Source organism: Rhinopithecus bieti, unplaced genomic scaffold (genome assembly GCF_001698545.2).
Source record: "Rhinopithecus bieti isolate Rb0 unplaced genomic scaffold, ASM169854v2 scaffold_21219, whole genome shotgun sequence".
NCBI classification, from domain to species: domain Eukaryota; kingdom Metazoa; phylum Chordata; class Mammalia; order Primates; family Cercopithecidae; genus Rhinopithecus; species Rhinopithecus bieti.
In genome coordinates this window covers 530,431-547,577 of record NW_016810186.1, presented here as the reverse complement: position 1 = coordinate 547,577, position 17,147 = coordinate 530,431, and the positions used below count along the sequence as shown (strand labels likewise).

Genomic DNA, 17,147 nt, shown 5'->3' with positions numbered 1-17,147 from the left:
GCAAAGGAAACCAAATTTGTCACAAGTTGTAGCATTGTGTTTAGTTTGTGAATCTATGCTTTTAACGTATAGGGCCAAAGATAACTATGTCGTTTTTCTTTTTCCCTATGAGCGTTGACTCTATAACTTCTTCTCTATGGTCCATGTGTTCATTCATTCTTAGCTACCTCTTTAGAGACTGCTTAAGTGAACAACCCCTGTCCTCCCATTAACTAATTGTGTTCCCTGGTCTGGTCATTTCAACCACCCAAATCCTGGATTTATTTTTGTAGATAAAGTGAAACTTTCTTGGGCAGGTTGTTGTAAAACTTAAATGGGATGGTAAGTAGAGTGCCTAACAGATTGCCTAGAAATAGTACATGCTCAGCACATCTTAATTCCTTTTCTCTCACCTGTAATATAAGAAGTTTATGCTGAATGGTCCCTAAGGTATTTACATTATTTTTAATTTTATAAATGTTTGTTCACTGCCTACTAGGTGGTAGACACCTTTCTAGGCATTGGGGTTATAATCATGAACAAGACAACAAAACAGACATATCACTCGCCTTCATAGAAATTAAATTTTAGAGGATACAATTAACATGCAAAGAAATGCATAATGACTTTTCCTTCTTCTTCGTTCATCTTTGCAAGTTCAATCCAACTCAAACTTTGAGTTCATCTCTGAGGCTACCCCTTAACAAAACCTGGAAGTAATGTTTTTGGACTTAACATTTTCATATTTAGTAATCATACACTGGTTTTGCCTGCTTAGCGTCCATCTCCCCTTTCCTGGTAGGAGGACCCTGAATATCCCTAGGAGAATTGTCCCTATGTCTCACTCTGCGTGTAGATCAGGTGGGGTTCCATCCTGGCTCCAGGAGTGCTATAGAAGACATCACATGCTCCCAGACATTGTGGAAGTCCTGGCCTATTAGTGTAATTCCATATCCAAAGGTCACAATGATTGACTTATGCATAACCATGTGACCCAAGTTTTTGCAATCAAAGCAAATCCAAGGATTTATGTGGTAGTTTCAGTGTACAGAGAAGCTTCCTGAGGTCCTTTCCAGGGTTCATGTTTAGTGTTATCCTATTTCAGAAAGGCTTTAGAGGTGACTGAAGGAAGAAAAATGTTATTTATATTCTGTCAGAATGTTGTCCCTTTGTTTATCAAAGATCTTTCTGACTACTTCTACAGAACAATTAAGAGAGGGTCCTGCTCCTTACCCTGTTGTTTCTCCTTTTCTGGACTTTGAAATTGAGAGCTTTACAATTAGTGAAAAGACTTTGGCTGATATCCCCTCCAACCTGAAGAGAGGCTTTGTTAGATATCCCCTTAATAGGGTGAGAAGGAAGACCTTCCATCTCCCCTCCATGTTAGATGTAACACACTCTATACCATCCCAATGTCAGAAAGAGACGGTCATTCACTTCATTAATTCCAAAGTCCAATTTGTGAGTCTGACAACACCAGTGTGCAGACAGAATTTAGTTGTATAGTTTGTCTATGGTAGCAGACATAATCAGAAACAATGCCCTGTATTTGAATAAGTTCATTTGTCTGAATATGAATATGTTTGAAATAGGAAGGCCATACTTTCTCTCTAAAGTGCTTTATAACATGTGGAGGTGGTTATCCCCTACATGAGACAACGTATTTATATCTATCTTTAAGCATGGGTACTCCCTAAGTATTTCTTTATTTTAGCTGTAAGGTAGATGTATTCAGAAACGCATCATGAGACGAAGAAAATACTCTTTGTCCATTAATTTACTCATGCATTACTTACTAAAAATAATTACCAGGCTCCTGCCATATGCCAGACACTTTTGTAGACACAAGAGGATACAGAGATGAGCAACACCTTTACCATTTTTGGTGACAGTTAAGCACCCATCTAAAAAGTTGTCTTTAGTGTGTGCCAAAAAGTGTAACTCTCATTCCCCCCACACCCCCGCCGCGATATGACCGCTCCACCCTAGAGTAGAGATGGAGACCAAGCACTTGAAGATCTAAATCAACTGTCCCCAGGAGCCCAGTTGAGCGACAAAGCTGAGCAGAAAGCCCAGACTGTGGGCGCGGCAGGACCACGGAGAGCGCCGCCGCCGAGGCCTGGGCGGGGCCCTGAGCTCGGGTTCCCGGGGCAATGTTTGTCTCCGCCAGCAACCCCCAGGGGGCGCTCGCGCAGAGGTTTCGGAACTAGTCTCTTGCCGGGTTGCTGGGTGCATGGGTTTCGTCAGAAGGTGGAAATCTCTCTGTGAGAAGCTGCCGTCTCCCCGCCACCCGCTCATCCCCGTCTCTTTCTGCCATCCTCCTTTCCTTCCTCCCTCGCTCCACTCCACTCCCTCCCTCTTTCTTCAGTATCCTCCTCTTTACTCTCTGAGTTAACTGAGAGCCGACCTGCCACCTCCAACATTTTCACCCTCTTCCCCCACCCCCATCACCGAGAATGGAGTCAGGGTTTCCGGAGAGACCAAACTCTGCTCTCAGCACCTTTCCCAGCCGTTGCTGCTAAACTGACCTCGGAGAACGAGAGGGGAAGGAGGTGCGACGCCCCTTACACCACTACGTAACTACACCACCAACCACCTCCACTTCAAAGTCGGATTTTGCATCCTAGGGGCGGGACAGACCTGGTCCCGGGCTGAATTCTCTCTCCACTCTTCGAGGTTGGCACACCCAGGTAAGGAAATGCCAACTCTTCATTCCTGTGTTCCTGGGGCACTGCGATTGCAAAGTCTGTTGGGGCTGCTGTGTAGCAAGACCAACTTTTGAGATGCACTGCTTCTCGCTCACATTTGCTTGTTTGTCATTGCTGTTGTTGTTTTAAAAAGCAGCAGCAAGCAACGTCTTTAATCTGAAGGAACTTCCATCCCCTACCTCTAGCCTTCTGACATACACCCACCTCGCCCAGGTGGGGTGGGGCGAATGGAGTTGGGGAGAAAGACCGCAGAGGGGAGGGGACAGCAGGGCGCGGGTGAGGAGCAGGTCAGGGAAGTCCCGAAGGCGAAAGAAGGGGTACCGTTTTCAAAATCGGGGAAGGGGAGGGGAAGGGAGTTCTGGCTGAAGTTGCAGCTTCCTCTCTGACAGTGAGAAAGCTGTGGGACATTGTAGTCCCTTCCAATGGCTTGACCTGGCTGCGGTTGGATTCAACCTCTCAACCTCCTTCCCCACACTTCTTACAATGAGGTTATAATAATATTTAGTTGCCTCTGGGACTCTCAGTGTTAAAAACTAATGAATAGGCTTGCAAGTGCTTTGATTCAACCCAGTCCTTTAGCGCTTCTTCCTCTGTTGAATAAAGTAGCCAGAGGGAAAGGGGGACGGCGGACGGGGGACGGGACTAGAGGGACCACTGAAACCAACCCACAGCTGAGTAAGTTCACGACCCCGCGTGGTATCACAGACGCACGAGAACTGTTAGGGCTGAATCCAGTGGAGACAATTAGGAGGTGGTCCACGCCAAGTCAAGTGAGTGCTGATTATCATCCGGTGAGGAACTGGCTAAACCCTGATGAAAAATGTTCCTCCTTTATCTTGGAGTAGGTGGGTTTTAAGATCCTATTTCCCATTCTATGTTCCAAATTTGACCGCGCCCCCGGGGCGCCCCAGGGCGCCTTGGCGGACTGGCTTTCAGCCCCAGAACCCGCCAGGCTCCAGGGAAAATTCACAGGCGGCAGAGATGATCCAAGGGGCCCAAACTTATGAAGGGCTTGATATGAGGGGTTGGGAAATGGAGGGGGGGGGAAAGGTGAGCAGAGTAAAGCGAGGGCGGGCTGGGGAAGGGAGAGTGCTCTGGGAAGCTTTGCAAGAAAAATATCTGAGAACCTCTCCCTCTCCACACACACACACACACACACACACTCACAGGATTTCAGTGACTTGTGGGAAAAGGTGCTTCAGCACTTTTATATCCTGTATTCAAAACTATGCAAAACCAAACTCTTCATCCTCTTGCTGCTTTGCCAGGGATTTTAAAAGCACTGTTACGGTTTTTCTTGGCTCACTTGGTTTTGTTTCCTGAACAGCCCTTTTGAGCTGTCCAAGGTACTTTAATGTGTTCTCTTTAAATGAAGCTAAACCCTGCTCATTCACGCGCGCGCGCACACACAATTACCTTAACTTCAAAGTATTCTTTTCTCCCTACTCTTCTATTCCCTTAACAATCCCTATTCTCAAAGGCCTTTGTGTTTTATTTTCTGCTTTATATCAAAACAAACTAAGAAACACCCACTTTCCTATGACATAGGTGCTTTGAATCCATGCCAATTTTTGTAGTTAGTATGCACTGGTTGAACCACATAGCCTATCCCCCCAAAAGCCAGAGGCAAGCAAAAACTTAATTTGATGCCCTTCAAGTTTAGGAAGGTCCCATTTCTTTTTATTAACCAAAAGATAAGATGAAGCTCAGCATGGCTATGGCTGTGATTAGATAACTTCTGATATTTTCATTTCCCTTACTGAGCTGCTGCTTCTAGGCTGAACTCACTTTATTCACCTGCCCATGTTTAAAGAGAGACTGACAAAGTCACTCTGGCAGGTCAGGGCTCAGAGTTAGTCAAAGGTTCTCACATGTAGAGAAGTGCATAAAATAGAGGGAGGGCTGGAAAATGCAGTCAGAACACCTGTGTTAATAGTGCATGCTAATAAAGGCCAACATTTTCTCAATTATCTCTCGTGGGAAGATTCTTATGGTTTTAGAGGATCAAACTCAAAACACATCAGAATGAGGTGATTTTTCCATTAACATTACATAAAAGGATATATTGGTCTATAGCAATAGTAGATGTTTAATCCTGGGCAGTTTTGTATGATTGTGTGAGAAGAGATTGCCTGTAATTGAATCAAACCTCTACTTATGTGTTAACAGTAAAAACTCCCATGGTCATCAAACTTATGCCTTTCCTGTGAGTGGTCAGCCTTGTTTTTATTCTCCCGGACACAGGCCCAGCATATTTGACTGGGAGAAGGCGCAGATGGGGTACAGTGACTTCCAGTGTGAGATAGTTGCTTTACTAGAATTTCTTTGAAAATAGTTGCTCTAAGTTGTTTCTCAACTGTAAAAAGAAATTAAAAGGCTTCCTGTTTATCTCCAGGTCTCCAGTAGCAACATGACATTTTGCTTGAATTATTGGTTTGTCTTAAGGGGACCCTGGTTTTAGAGGTTTTAATTAGAAGGTGTTTGTTCTAAAGTATATCTTAATCTGCTTGCGTATTTCTAATTAAAAATAACTCATTTCAGTTAGTAGGAAGTAAAGATGTTATCTGTTTATAGAGAAGTTTTATGTAATATTCAAAAAATATAGAAAAAAGTTTTGATTCTTTTTAATAATTAGATGATTTAAGTCCATTATTATGACTTAAAGCCTTGAGGTCATACTGACTATAAGAAACAATCACAGACCAAAGAATGGGTGAATGGTGGAATCTTTATTCTCATATGCATTTGAATGTTTTGGAATTAATACTGAACACATTTATAAGGTTTGCACCATGCTTTCTTCTGACTTCACTTTGAAAATTCTTTGAACTGCAACACTGTAGACCATTATGTTACCTTTATCCATATAAAGAAAGGATCTTTTCATTTAGAGATGAACTTATTGAAGATGAGCAGTCAAGTGTTGTGTGTAATCAATGCTGCACATTTTCAGAGTGGGCTGAATCCAGAACAAAGAATGATGATATCAACTTGGCTAATTGGTAAAAGTCTCTACACTAGTTGGGAAAAATCACTTCATGCATCTTTGTATTTTTAAATCAGTGATGTGCAAGAAGATCTGTATTCCATGCACTTTAAAGAGAGAAAGAGCTAAATTTGTGTTCCATATTTGATCTTTCCATTTTTGTCTTGTTAATATTTTAAAAGAAAAACAAAAACCCCTGCAGATCCATGCAGTAACCCAAAGTCATATTTCCTTGGCAACAGTAGCCAGTATACTAGATTTACAAAACATCAAAATAGAAAAATTTAAATGCATTCAAAATAAAATGTCACATAGTTCAAGACCATTCTTTGGTGCATTAAAACTGATCTTCCAACATGTAATAATAGAGTTGCCTTTCTCCTGACTGAATGTAGATGGCAAAGAATATATTACTGATTTTAATTCTTTTTAAGATGTCTCCAAAATCTTATTTTATTTTGAAGGAAGCATATTACGATAATAATTTAGGCTGGGGTTACACATCCATTTTTTGGATAAAGTATTTATGTGAAGGTTGATGGTAAATCCAAAAATCAAGCACAATAAATGGGTTAGGTAAGATGCATTATCTTTTGTATGTCATTTGAAATAGACAGTCTATAGTAAGGACTCAATTAGTGTTAAACTCAAGCAGTGAATATCTCCTAAACTTGTGACTGCATGATAAAAACATAGTAGTGCCAACATATACTTTCAGGGTTCTTTTTTCTGTACTAGAAACTGCAGTTATGTGGGAGCTTTCTGTTTGCTGTATGAACTACTAAATACATGTGATATATTGTATATATTTTCTCCTAAATCGGCATATCCTGGGACGTCCTTTATTTATCTGCTGTATTCTTTGGAAACTCTCTTGAGAACCATCAGCTTTTAGCTCAGTAAATATTGAGGGTTGGAAAGCAAGTCTTGAAAATAAAGTGATAAGGATGCCTTCTTTGGGAAACTTTATTCCAGTAATATTATTTTAGTCATAGGGCTGGAAGAGGAGCCCATTTAAGCTGATCTGTGATGGACTCATCTCTAAACTGTGAACAGCAACTTTCAACAGTGCAATATTTATCCAATAAGTGTGATTGAAATTGTACAAAGTCATTGTCTGCAGCCATCTCTGTTAATGTGCATGTTCTATGACTCTCAGAACTGGAAGAGAGCTTGGGGATCATCTATTGACTCTAGCAATTTAATTTGACAGATGTGGAAACTAAAGCTCAAATAAGTGACTTTTCAAAATCACGAGATTCATTCAACAACCCTTCTGATTACTCCCCTTATAAAGAAACTCAAGTTCCCTGGAGATAATTACAGCAGTGGCGCCAATCTCTGGCACCATGTGCACTGCTGATCTTTATTAAGTATGAGTTAGGGATGATTGCGGGGGTGTCTCCCACCTCCATTAGAGTGTTAGAAGGAGTAGGCTTGGGACTTATTACATTGCTGTCTCTTGGAGCCAGTGGAATATTTACCCGATAAATGTGATTGAATTTGTACAAAGTCATTGTCTGCAGCCATCTCTGTTAATGTGCATGTTCTGTAAAAAATTGCTCATGCATAGACTTAGCTTTCTATTTTAAATGTCACAACTGAGTCGATAAAGTAAACAGAGATTTTATGAGTGTTTATAGTTCCAGGAACACACATGGGAATCCTTTATTCTGTTTTAAATTAAAGCTTCATTCAAAAAGAACAAACTTTCTTAAATGTTGCTTTTACATCTTTGGCTCAGAACACAGTATTTCTAACTTTGTTTTCCTTATTAGGAAACTAGAGAAATTTCTCCTTGGAAATGTCAGGGGGAAAATACAGTATTTCGGATTAACTCTAGAAACCTCAGGTTTAAGGTTTGTTGACCAGAAGACCTCTTTCTTATCCAAAAAGTCCAAAACCTCTGTAGGACAATTCATTGCACCTTGAGATAGAGGAGCAGCAAAATCAGGCTGGCAGGATTCCAGGGCAGGGCAAGCCCTAGGAGGTGATGAGTCTAGAAGGATGAACTAGAGAGAGCTGGCATTAGACTGGACAATCGCTAGAGGGCGCCAGAGCACCGGCGGAGTCCACCTCCGGGACGCATAAGCAAGACTTCTAGGATAAGGAATGGAGTTTGAGCCAACCCCAAGACATGGCCTGGGGTTATTGGTTTTCCCAGGTGCATCTGACCGTCCCGCCTGGATTGCCTCGCGGCAGAGAGGGGACAAAAGGTTTTGCCTTGAGCATCTGGTGGTCTCTTCCAGTGCCTGGTTAGCTTGCTCCGTGACTGGACAGTCTGACTGCTCTCAAAACTCCTCGTGACAGGCCTTTTTGGGGTCTGATTGCCCTTTGTTTCCTTACATTTGGACCTGTTATCAGAAGAACTCTGAATCCAGAAATACCTGGTTTAAATCTGGGCTACAGTTTTCAAGATACAGGTATTTGGGTGAATCACTTAACTCGAGTATTAGGATCTGGAAAATGGGGCTAGTAATTGTTGTAAATGTGAGGTGTTTAGAAGCGTCTGACATTTTAGTGGGTAGATAAATGCTACTTCCTGTGCCCATTCTCTTGGGAGTTCTCCCCAAACTTCATCCTTTTCTTTTTTAAATAATAATAATATCTTTTACTTAACACAATATTTTAAAAAACATGTAACCAATATAGAGATTATTGAGATATTTTACATTCTTTTTTTCTAGTACTAAATTTTTGAAATCTAGCATGTATTTTTATACTTATAGCACATTTTAATTGAGGTTTGCCACATTTTAAGTGCTTAATGCTCCTATGTGGCTAGTGGCTACCTTACTGAAACAGTGCAGATCTGTAAGAAGAGAAAAATTACTTTCACCATTTTTCCTTTTTGTTAAAGGTTAGCAATAATATATACAATGCCTGGCATACAATAGGAGCTAACACAGGTTCACTGTGATTATTATTTGCTATCACTATTTTATTTTTAAATGGGCCTCTTCCCCCATCTCTTATCCCTTTCCCCATCTCTTACCCCTTCCTGCTCAGCAGAAGGGTCTCATTCATCTATCTGTTGAATAATAATTGGTCACAGCATTTATGTCAAAAGCTATGTGAGGCACTGGGGATAAACATAAAAACTTGAGGGGCAGGCAGACTGGTGAAAAGAAACATTGAAACTGTGGTGTTAAGTGTGAGGAGAAAGATGAAGAAATGATGCTGGGTAAGAGATAAAGGAGACATTTGGTTTGTCTCAAAGAACCTGGGCCTTTATAAGTCCTGTTACACTAAGGTGTTTTTCCTCTCCCTGCATTTCAAGGAAGCAGGTGGACAGAAGGTAATTTTGAGGGAGAAGTGGAGGGGTGCCGTCTCATTCAGCAGGCACTTTGATTTATATATATTCTTAACAGTGCTAATAGAGATTCTCAAATCTAATCAACTGGCACCATGCCCTGTATGTGGTAATTTCATCAAGATCATGAAATAAATGCCTAAATAATTGACTTAATTCATTTAAACAGAAAATGATTTGGAAGAAAATGTAGTAGAAACATAACCAAGAAACTTTACCATTAAATGATGGGCTTGAAACAATCTAAATAAGAGCTCTGTTTTAAAAATATTGAAAGGTGTGTTTCACACAAATATCCACAAAAATGAATAATAAGGGCAATAGAATGGCCAAAAACAATGCTTTATCATTATCATTAAAGACAGAGAAGGCTTTTAATATGTTAGCAGCCACAAGCCTTGCAAGATGACTGAGGTGATGTCTTTGTTATCTTTGGAGCAGTTGATTCAACAGGTAACTTAGAGACATAAATCTCTGTGTCAAAATGGAAAAGTCAAGGAGTTTTGCACCCGACATTGTGCTAATGTGAAACCAGGGGTGGATACCTTTGATCATGTGTGTTAACGTTATCTGGCCAGGTAGACTGCAGAGCTCCTGAGAAGCCATGGTTAGATTTCTTTTGCTTGGTGCCATTTATGTCCTGTGACTTGACTGATGGCGAATCATGTTGGAGAAAAGGTGTGATAAGAGGAAAAGAGTGGAAATAGTTGATTTTTTGGCAACTAATAACACTCATGATAGCTCCTAACCTGATTTAATTTTAAAAAGGTGGGAAAATAAATGCCTCTTATGGAATAAGAGAATGTGAGAACTTGGCAATCCCATAAAATTATGCACGCCCCTCCCATTTTCCAGATAAGAAAAAAGAGACTCAGCAAGGTGAAGTGACTTACTCAAGCTTGTTGGTGGCCGAGTTACACAAGTGATAATAAAGGCTTCCTCACACCTGGTCCTGTGTTCTTCTTTGGCCCATGCCATACCACACTACCCTTTCCTCTCCACTTCATGCTTCAAGGGGTCAGGACTCTCTCTGTCTTGCTCACAACTGAACCCCAAACAGTGCTAGGTACCTAGCAGTTGCTCAAAAACTTTTGATTGACTGAATGAACTAAGCTGTTTCTTTCTTCCTCACGCCTATCAGGAAATGTGCCAAGAAATCACTGGGTTGCAATGCAGTTTGATAAAGACAAATATTTGTTAAGTTTTGTTGTGATAAGGGCTTAAACTTTAAAAGTAAATATACTTAGCTTGAACACTAGCTCTGACACTTAATAGCTGTTTTGCTTTGGGGACATTACTAAACCTCTCTGCCTTATTTCCTCATTTGTAAAAAAAATGGAGATTAAACCATATATATAAGGTAGAAGATAGGCCTTGACTCATCATATGTATGCACTAAATATTTTGTTCCTACTTTCCCAACCTTGCTCTCCATCCTTCCTGAGAATATTTAAAGTGAGATATAGTACTTCTTTTAAAAAGTAATTTTAATTTATTTTAGATAGTATGCATTTATCTTGCAGAAAAAGAAAATCATTTAATTATATAAATATAAATACATACACGGGTCACTAAGAGTATATATTCTGTGGGTTAGATATTATTAGTACTGTTTTATAAATAATTTGGTCAATGTCAAAGCACTGGCAACTTGGGAGGAAGAGGAACCAAATTTAGGGTATCCCTATTCCAATTCCAAGACCAGGGCACATTTATCCAGTCCATGCTTCACATGATCTTTGTTTCTTGGGCTTGGATTCTCCAAGTTGAAGTTAATTCTTTCTATCATATCCTCTTATGGCCTGGCTATGCTTCAGCCCCTGCATTGTGTACCTTGTTAAATGGTTATTCATAGATATGACCATGTCTGTAGCATGTTGCAAGCTTTTCCAAGTAGCAGCTGTATATCACACTTCTTGATATGACTCCAGAGAACCCAGAACTTTTTTGGCCCATAGGATACTCCCTCTGTCACTCTGGGTGCATCTCCATTCCTTAGCAAATATCCTGCATCCAGGCAAAGCATGCTTTTAACTTACTCAAAATCTATTCTACACCTGCTCTCATTTATTAAAAATATTCTTATTATATTTTGATTGTTGACTCTTTATCATATAATCCAAATTAATATATGAAGTTATTAGACATATTACTACTGTACATAGTTGTATCTGTACTACAACATATATTGTACTTCATGATAAATTTCTAAGATTTTTTCAAGGATTATTTTGACTATGTGTGTGTTGTAGTTTATGCATTGACTTTAAATCATAGTCCTCACCTCAAATGTGCTCCATTATATTTGCAAGACTATTCTGTGTGTTGTATATAGTAGGTAAGATTGTTTATTGGTGAATGGCGTAACTTTTAAGTCAGGAATTCCTAGGTTTGAATTTCACCCCTGCTTAACCTGTTGAAGCTCAGTTTTCACAGATATAAAATGAGAATAATGATTGTGTCTATGTGGTAGGCTGGTTGTGAATCTTGCTGTCACTTGGAAATTACTCAGATTGCAACCTTTATTTGCTGGTGGCATCTCTCACAAACTGGAGGCTTATTAGTAATTAATCACCCTAATGGTAGTGGTTTGCTGTGTTGCAGGGGAACTGTGAAAATTAGAAGTGTGTTTATGAAGGTACGGTAGATATCAACAACAAAATGTATGCTTTTCATAGCTACTGAATCATTTACCCTTCTTCTCCCTTTTCTCCCCTCCTCTCTCTCTGTTCCTACTCACAAATTTTATGCCCAGCCACAAAAGGTGACTCAAGGGTTATGCTGGAGTTTCTCTAAGATAAAACTTCCTCTGTTTCTGATGGTTCCAGCTTCATTTCAAATGAAAGGTATGTTTAGTACTGGCCCCAGGAACACCACCAGAATACAAAATCAATCATTCCACCCTACAAGACCAGCAGCAGAAATTTATTGTATTTGACTTTGTTTCCCCTGCCCTTGTCCCAAAAGGATCTTAGGTTGCCAGCATCAGACAACGTATTGGGTATCTCTCTGTTATAAAAGTCTAAAATGTTACTGGCATAAAATACTATCTTCAAGCCATGGTTCTCAAACTTGAGGATGAATCAGAATCTCAGAATCTCCTGGAGGGCTCGTTAAAACCCAGAGTGATGGGCCCTTCCTGTGGAATTTCTTACTCAGTGGGTCTAGGGTAGGAGTTAAGTAATTTGATTTCTAACAACTTCTAAAGGTGATACTGATGCTACTAGTTTGGACACCACACTTTGGGAACCAATGCCTTAAATATTTACCTTATACAGACAAGCCATGAATTTTCTCTCTGTGGTATCACTGAGAACAGCATTAGTGGTAAAGAAAGGGATCTGGCATTTACTGAGCACCTATGACATTTGCCATCTGCCAGGTACCTTACGGGGCACTTTATACACATTATTCTATTTCAGCCTCACAGCCACCCTGTCAATCAGTTTATGATTATTTATTGAAACCTTATCATGCATCATGTAATGTGCTGTGCTAGGTTTTGGTAATGTGGGATTAACAAAACAGACATAATCCTGACCTTCTGGATATTATGTTTCAGCAAGGAAGACATGCTTGAGCAAATAATTATAAGGGTGATTAGCCTGATGTATAAAAAATGGAAGACCAGAGAGGCCAAGTAAATTGGCCGTGATTACACAGCAAGTGGGAGACAGAGGAGACAAATAAAACCGTTAAAACATTTTGCTCCAAAATGTAGAGTCCTTCCACTAAAACACAGGTGCTCAGACTTTTGATCCACAGGGAGCTTTACACTCTTAATAATTATTGAAGACCCCAGGGCTGGGCGTGATGGCTCACACCTGTGATGCTAACACTTTGGGAGGTCAGAGTGGGCAGATCACTTGAGGTCAGGAGTTTGAGACCAGCCTGGCCAACATGGTGAAACCCCATCTCTACTAAAAATACAAAAATTAGCCCAGCGTGGTGGTGTGCGCCTGTAATTCCAGCTACTCGGGTGGCTGAGGCAGGAGAATCTCTTGAAGCTGGGAGGCAGAGGTTGCAGTGAACCGAGATCACGCTGCAGCACTCCAGCCTGGGCAACAGAGCAAGACTGTGTCTCAAAAACAACAACAACAACAACAACAACAACAACAACAAACTGAAGACCCCAAAGAGCTTTTGTTCATGTGTATTAAATCTATCAATATTTACTGTATTAGAAATTAAAGCAGTTTACCCTTTAAGAACTGCTGTACCAGACCCATGCTGCAAATAGTAACGTCTTTTCTAGACTCTGAACCTGAATATGTTTTGATAATTTTTGTAGCCATCAAAGATGAGAAACTTCTCATCTCCCCCTAAACATTTTTTTTTTTAATCCAAGGGCTTCTTTTAAGCTTTAGCCTGTATGTCTTGTGATAGTGACTTGTTAAATAAAAGCCTGATCTGCTTTGGAACTGTCTTTTGAAATATTTAAATCTTTATTTATTTTAAAAAGCAACAATTAAAGTATCAATCACGGCCCAAACTAAGATGTAGTGGCTTTATTATCCCTTAAAGGATGTAGCTGAAGGCATTTTGGAAGATAACAGCTCATAAAAGTTTGTGAGCAGCATTGTGTTTGAGTTTCTCTGGGTACAGGGTACTGCAAGGGAAGCCCCAGAAAGTAGGCTGAGGGATCACTTCTGCTGCCTCGTTAAAGCAAGAGAAAAAAGATGAATGATTGGACTCAAGTGTTTGAGGCTTTTATATGATGTTGGCAGCTGAATCATGGGTTAACGACGGAAATACTGCCCTTTCCCCTCATTTTAATTAGTTATCTAATGGGAATGAGAAGTTCTCTAGATATTTTCTCTTGGTGTGTAATGGTCCGTGCTTGTTCAGACACTTTGATGCTCTGGCTGACTCTGAATGCTTTATAGCATCATGAAGTTTAACTGAGTAAAATCAACTGAAAGGGAGCTGACATAACTCAATGTGGTTCTCAATGGGTGATCAATGAACTCAGATTTCTCTTTATTTTTATGGAAACAAGTGGATGAAGGGGGCTGCTGCAGTAAGGTTAGAGTGATTATTTGGATGTAGTGAATCCTTGGATAAGAAGTTAGAAAACAGGGAATCAAACAGTTATCTGACATCTAGATCACTGGTTTGCTGACCAACTTTTAAAATTTTTATCCAGATATCTGACATCAGGCACAACTCACCACCAAACAAGTCAAAAAAGTGCAGATAATCGTTTGTCATTTTAGTAGAAGCTGAAATTCACTGTGAAGGATCTCTGCCAGCTGATCTCAGGCAGCATGGATTTTTTTTTTTTTTTTTTTTTTGTATAACGGCATCTTTTGTGTATGCAGAAAATACATTTCTGGAGAGAAGACTTGCAGGAAGATCCAAGCATCCAGTGATTGTACTGGAAGTTTGTGCCTGTTTTTTTTTTTTTTTTTTTTTTTTTTTTTAATGCACAAATGTCACATCAAGCAGGAATCTGTGCTGTCCCATGAGGGGCCATCTCCTGGGAACTCTTTGGCCTGAGTTTCTTATTCTTTATAAAGTTGTGAGTTACTTGTTAAGAATTCTCAAATTTTGACTCAATGATCCCATGTGAACAATACATATTCTCACTCTAAATGATGAACCCTGTTGGTTTCGCAGATTGGTAGGGCTGCTTTTAAGAACTCCTTTTCTCTAAAGCAGGCACAAACAGGGAATATAGGTGGGCCTATTTGTTCCTTACTCACCTACCCCTGCCCAGGGAATGGGCTCAGGGAAGACCAGACCTGCCTTCTGATCCTACATGTCCATGTCTGCCCTGTATTTGACTTGCCAGCCAAGCGAAGCAGTCCTGAAATAGACTTGCTGTCCTCAGCAGAAATGGTTGATAGCTATTTTCTATGGGGTTGAATAATAGGGACCTGCCTAAACCCACGGGAACATCATCTTCCCTATGCTGGGGAGAAGAGATAATATCCAATTTGGGAGACCTGGTGCTTGGTTACTTAGATCAAAACTTCTATTCCACTTTGCTTGGATGATCAGAAACAGTTCTATTTGTGAATCCAATTCCCTTCCTGTGTTTTATGAATAGCTAATAGCTGGTTACAAAGTTTACTTCCTAAGATCCTTGTTCTGTGATTTCTCTCCTTTATACATACATTTTTAACTTCTATGAATGGGGAGGTTTGAGGTAAAATAAGATCTGATAAGAGAAACTTGAAATCTGCAGCCCAAAAAAGGTCATTGTCAAATGAGATCCAGTAGAGTAGGGATCAGCAATCTGTAGCACATGTATCAACTGCAGTATGCACACTTTTTTTCATAAATAAAGTTTTGTAGAAATACTGTCATACCTGTTATTGCACATAGCTTCTTTGACCCTATAATGTCAGAGCTGAATAGTTGAAATAGCGACCATATGATGTGCACCGCCTGCTATCTGATTCTAGACAGAAAAAGTTAGCCAACCCCTGCATTTGGAGCATATTTTTATTTGACCATCTCCAGGAACCTATATAGGAAATATATATAGGTTTCAAAAAATCCAAGGGATTATTATTCTGAAATATGAGCTATGGGCCAAATAGCTAAGTAGTAGAACTTTGTTGCTATGTATTGTGAGGATCTTGCACACAGTAGGTACTTGTGGCATGAATGATTATATATTTCTAGATGAATGACTTATGGTGTGGGTTCCACTTACCCATTTATAAAATCAAAGTATTTTATTTAATCTCTAAGGATCTTTCTTGCATGACTATTCTACATAATATTAGCAAGAGAGGTGATGAGGCAAATGTAAACGCCTTTGATTCTCTGCATCCCAGTGTGCCAACGCGACAGCCACAGTCTCTTGAATCACCATCAGTCAGATTCATTTAGCATCAGCTGGAATTATTAGGCAGGTACAAAAAACATGACCATCTGCTGTCACAGTGCTATCAAGAATCTTACCTGGAGAGAAACAAGGGGATTTAAGAGTTGAGAGCATCAAAGTTATGCTTCGTGCTTGTTCTGAGTTGGCTTATGGAGGTGGGGTTGAAGAACATACTGTTTGTTGTTTGTGTTCAGCAGTGTTTGAGATTTCCTCGTGTGTGGGTGCAATCTTGGGCATGTTCCAGGTGTGCAGGGCTAGGGTTAATAGCATCCTGTGATGAGCTGCTGTGAGTGCCTTCACTCATGTACCAAAATCATAGGTGAAAATCACACTTCCACTGGTTTCCAGAATTACTCTTTAGGGAGTTGGAGAGCTATGGATGAATTGCTTGGTGGGGCTGAGATGATGGTGATTACCTAGCTCTTATTGTCCTCCTTGCATCCCCCAGGGAAAAAAATGTAAACCATGTGATCCTGAAAGAAATGTTCGTGCTCTGTGATATGAGTAGGGTAGCTGACTCCCAATTCAAAGCATATACTATGCCACCCTGCAGGAACTGGAGTTCCCACAGCCCCCCTTTTCTGAGAAGACAGCTAAGGTTTCTGTCCGCTGTCACAGATTTGACCCCATGGTCACAGATTTGACCATGGGGTTATCATTTATTAATTTAGACATTTTGGAGGCAGGCACGCTGGCTCTGCTGAGGTGTGAGCAGAGCCCCAGCCTCAGCCTCCACATCAGAATCGCAGGCTGCACCCAGAGTTTTCCTCTCAGGCACTCCAGCCTTCGGGAGTGCTGGGATTCAGACGGAGCAGCCCTGCCTGCCTCCCATCTGTGGTAAGTAACTTACTCTCTATGGCAGGATGGGATGGCTGAGAGCAGGCAGGCAGTGAACAACCTGGGGCTGAGGAGGGGGAAAGTCCTTCACAAACTCTTGGCTCCCATGTGCAGGACACAGGCTACTTTTTTCCATTTGGGAAGAGAAGGGTAAGAGGAACAGGATGGGACTGACACTGGCATGATGCAGTTTGTGTGCGTTCTGACTCTTGAACCTTCAGGTTCCAATTTGGAATTGGTTTGACTTTAATTTAGAGAGCGATGATGGTGGTGAGAATGTGCTTAATGAAGTGTCACAAGTTTAAATGGTCTTTCCCAGCCGACACAGGCTGTAGGGCTAGTGGGCATGGACAGATAGACAGATACAGGAATGTTGCATAAATAGACTTTTTCTGGTCCTCTTGGCTGAAGGGCAGCCTTTGTTCCTTTCTTTTGTTTCTGACAGTTCTAATTCTTATTAGAACTTTTGAGAACCATTATTCAAAA

At 40.5% G+C, this 17,147-nt stretch overlaps 1 protein-coding gene across 1 annotated transcript in view; it reads left to right on the top strand.

The window, feature by feature from the left end:
- CPNE4 (copine 4) overlaps positions 1-17,147 on the top strand; it is a 659,177-nt gene that overhangs the window by 127,036 nt on the left and 514,994 nt on the right. The window contains exon 7 of the mRNA XM_017891576.1: positions 1,792-2,669. The gene's annotated coding sequence lies outside the window, so the exon portion shown is untranslated. The remainder of the gene's footprint in view (positions 1-1,791; positions 2,670-17,147) is intronic.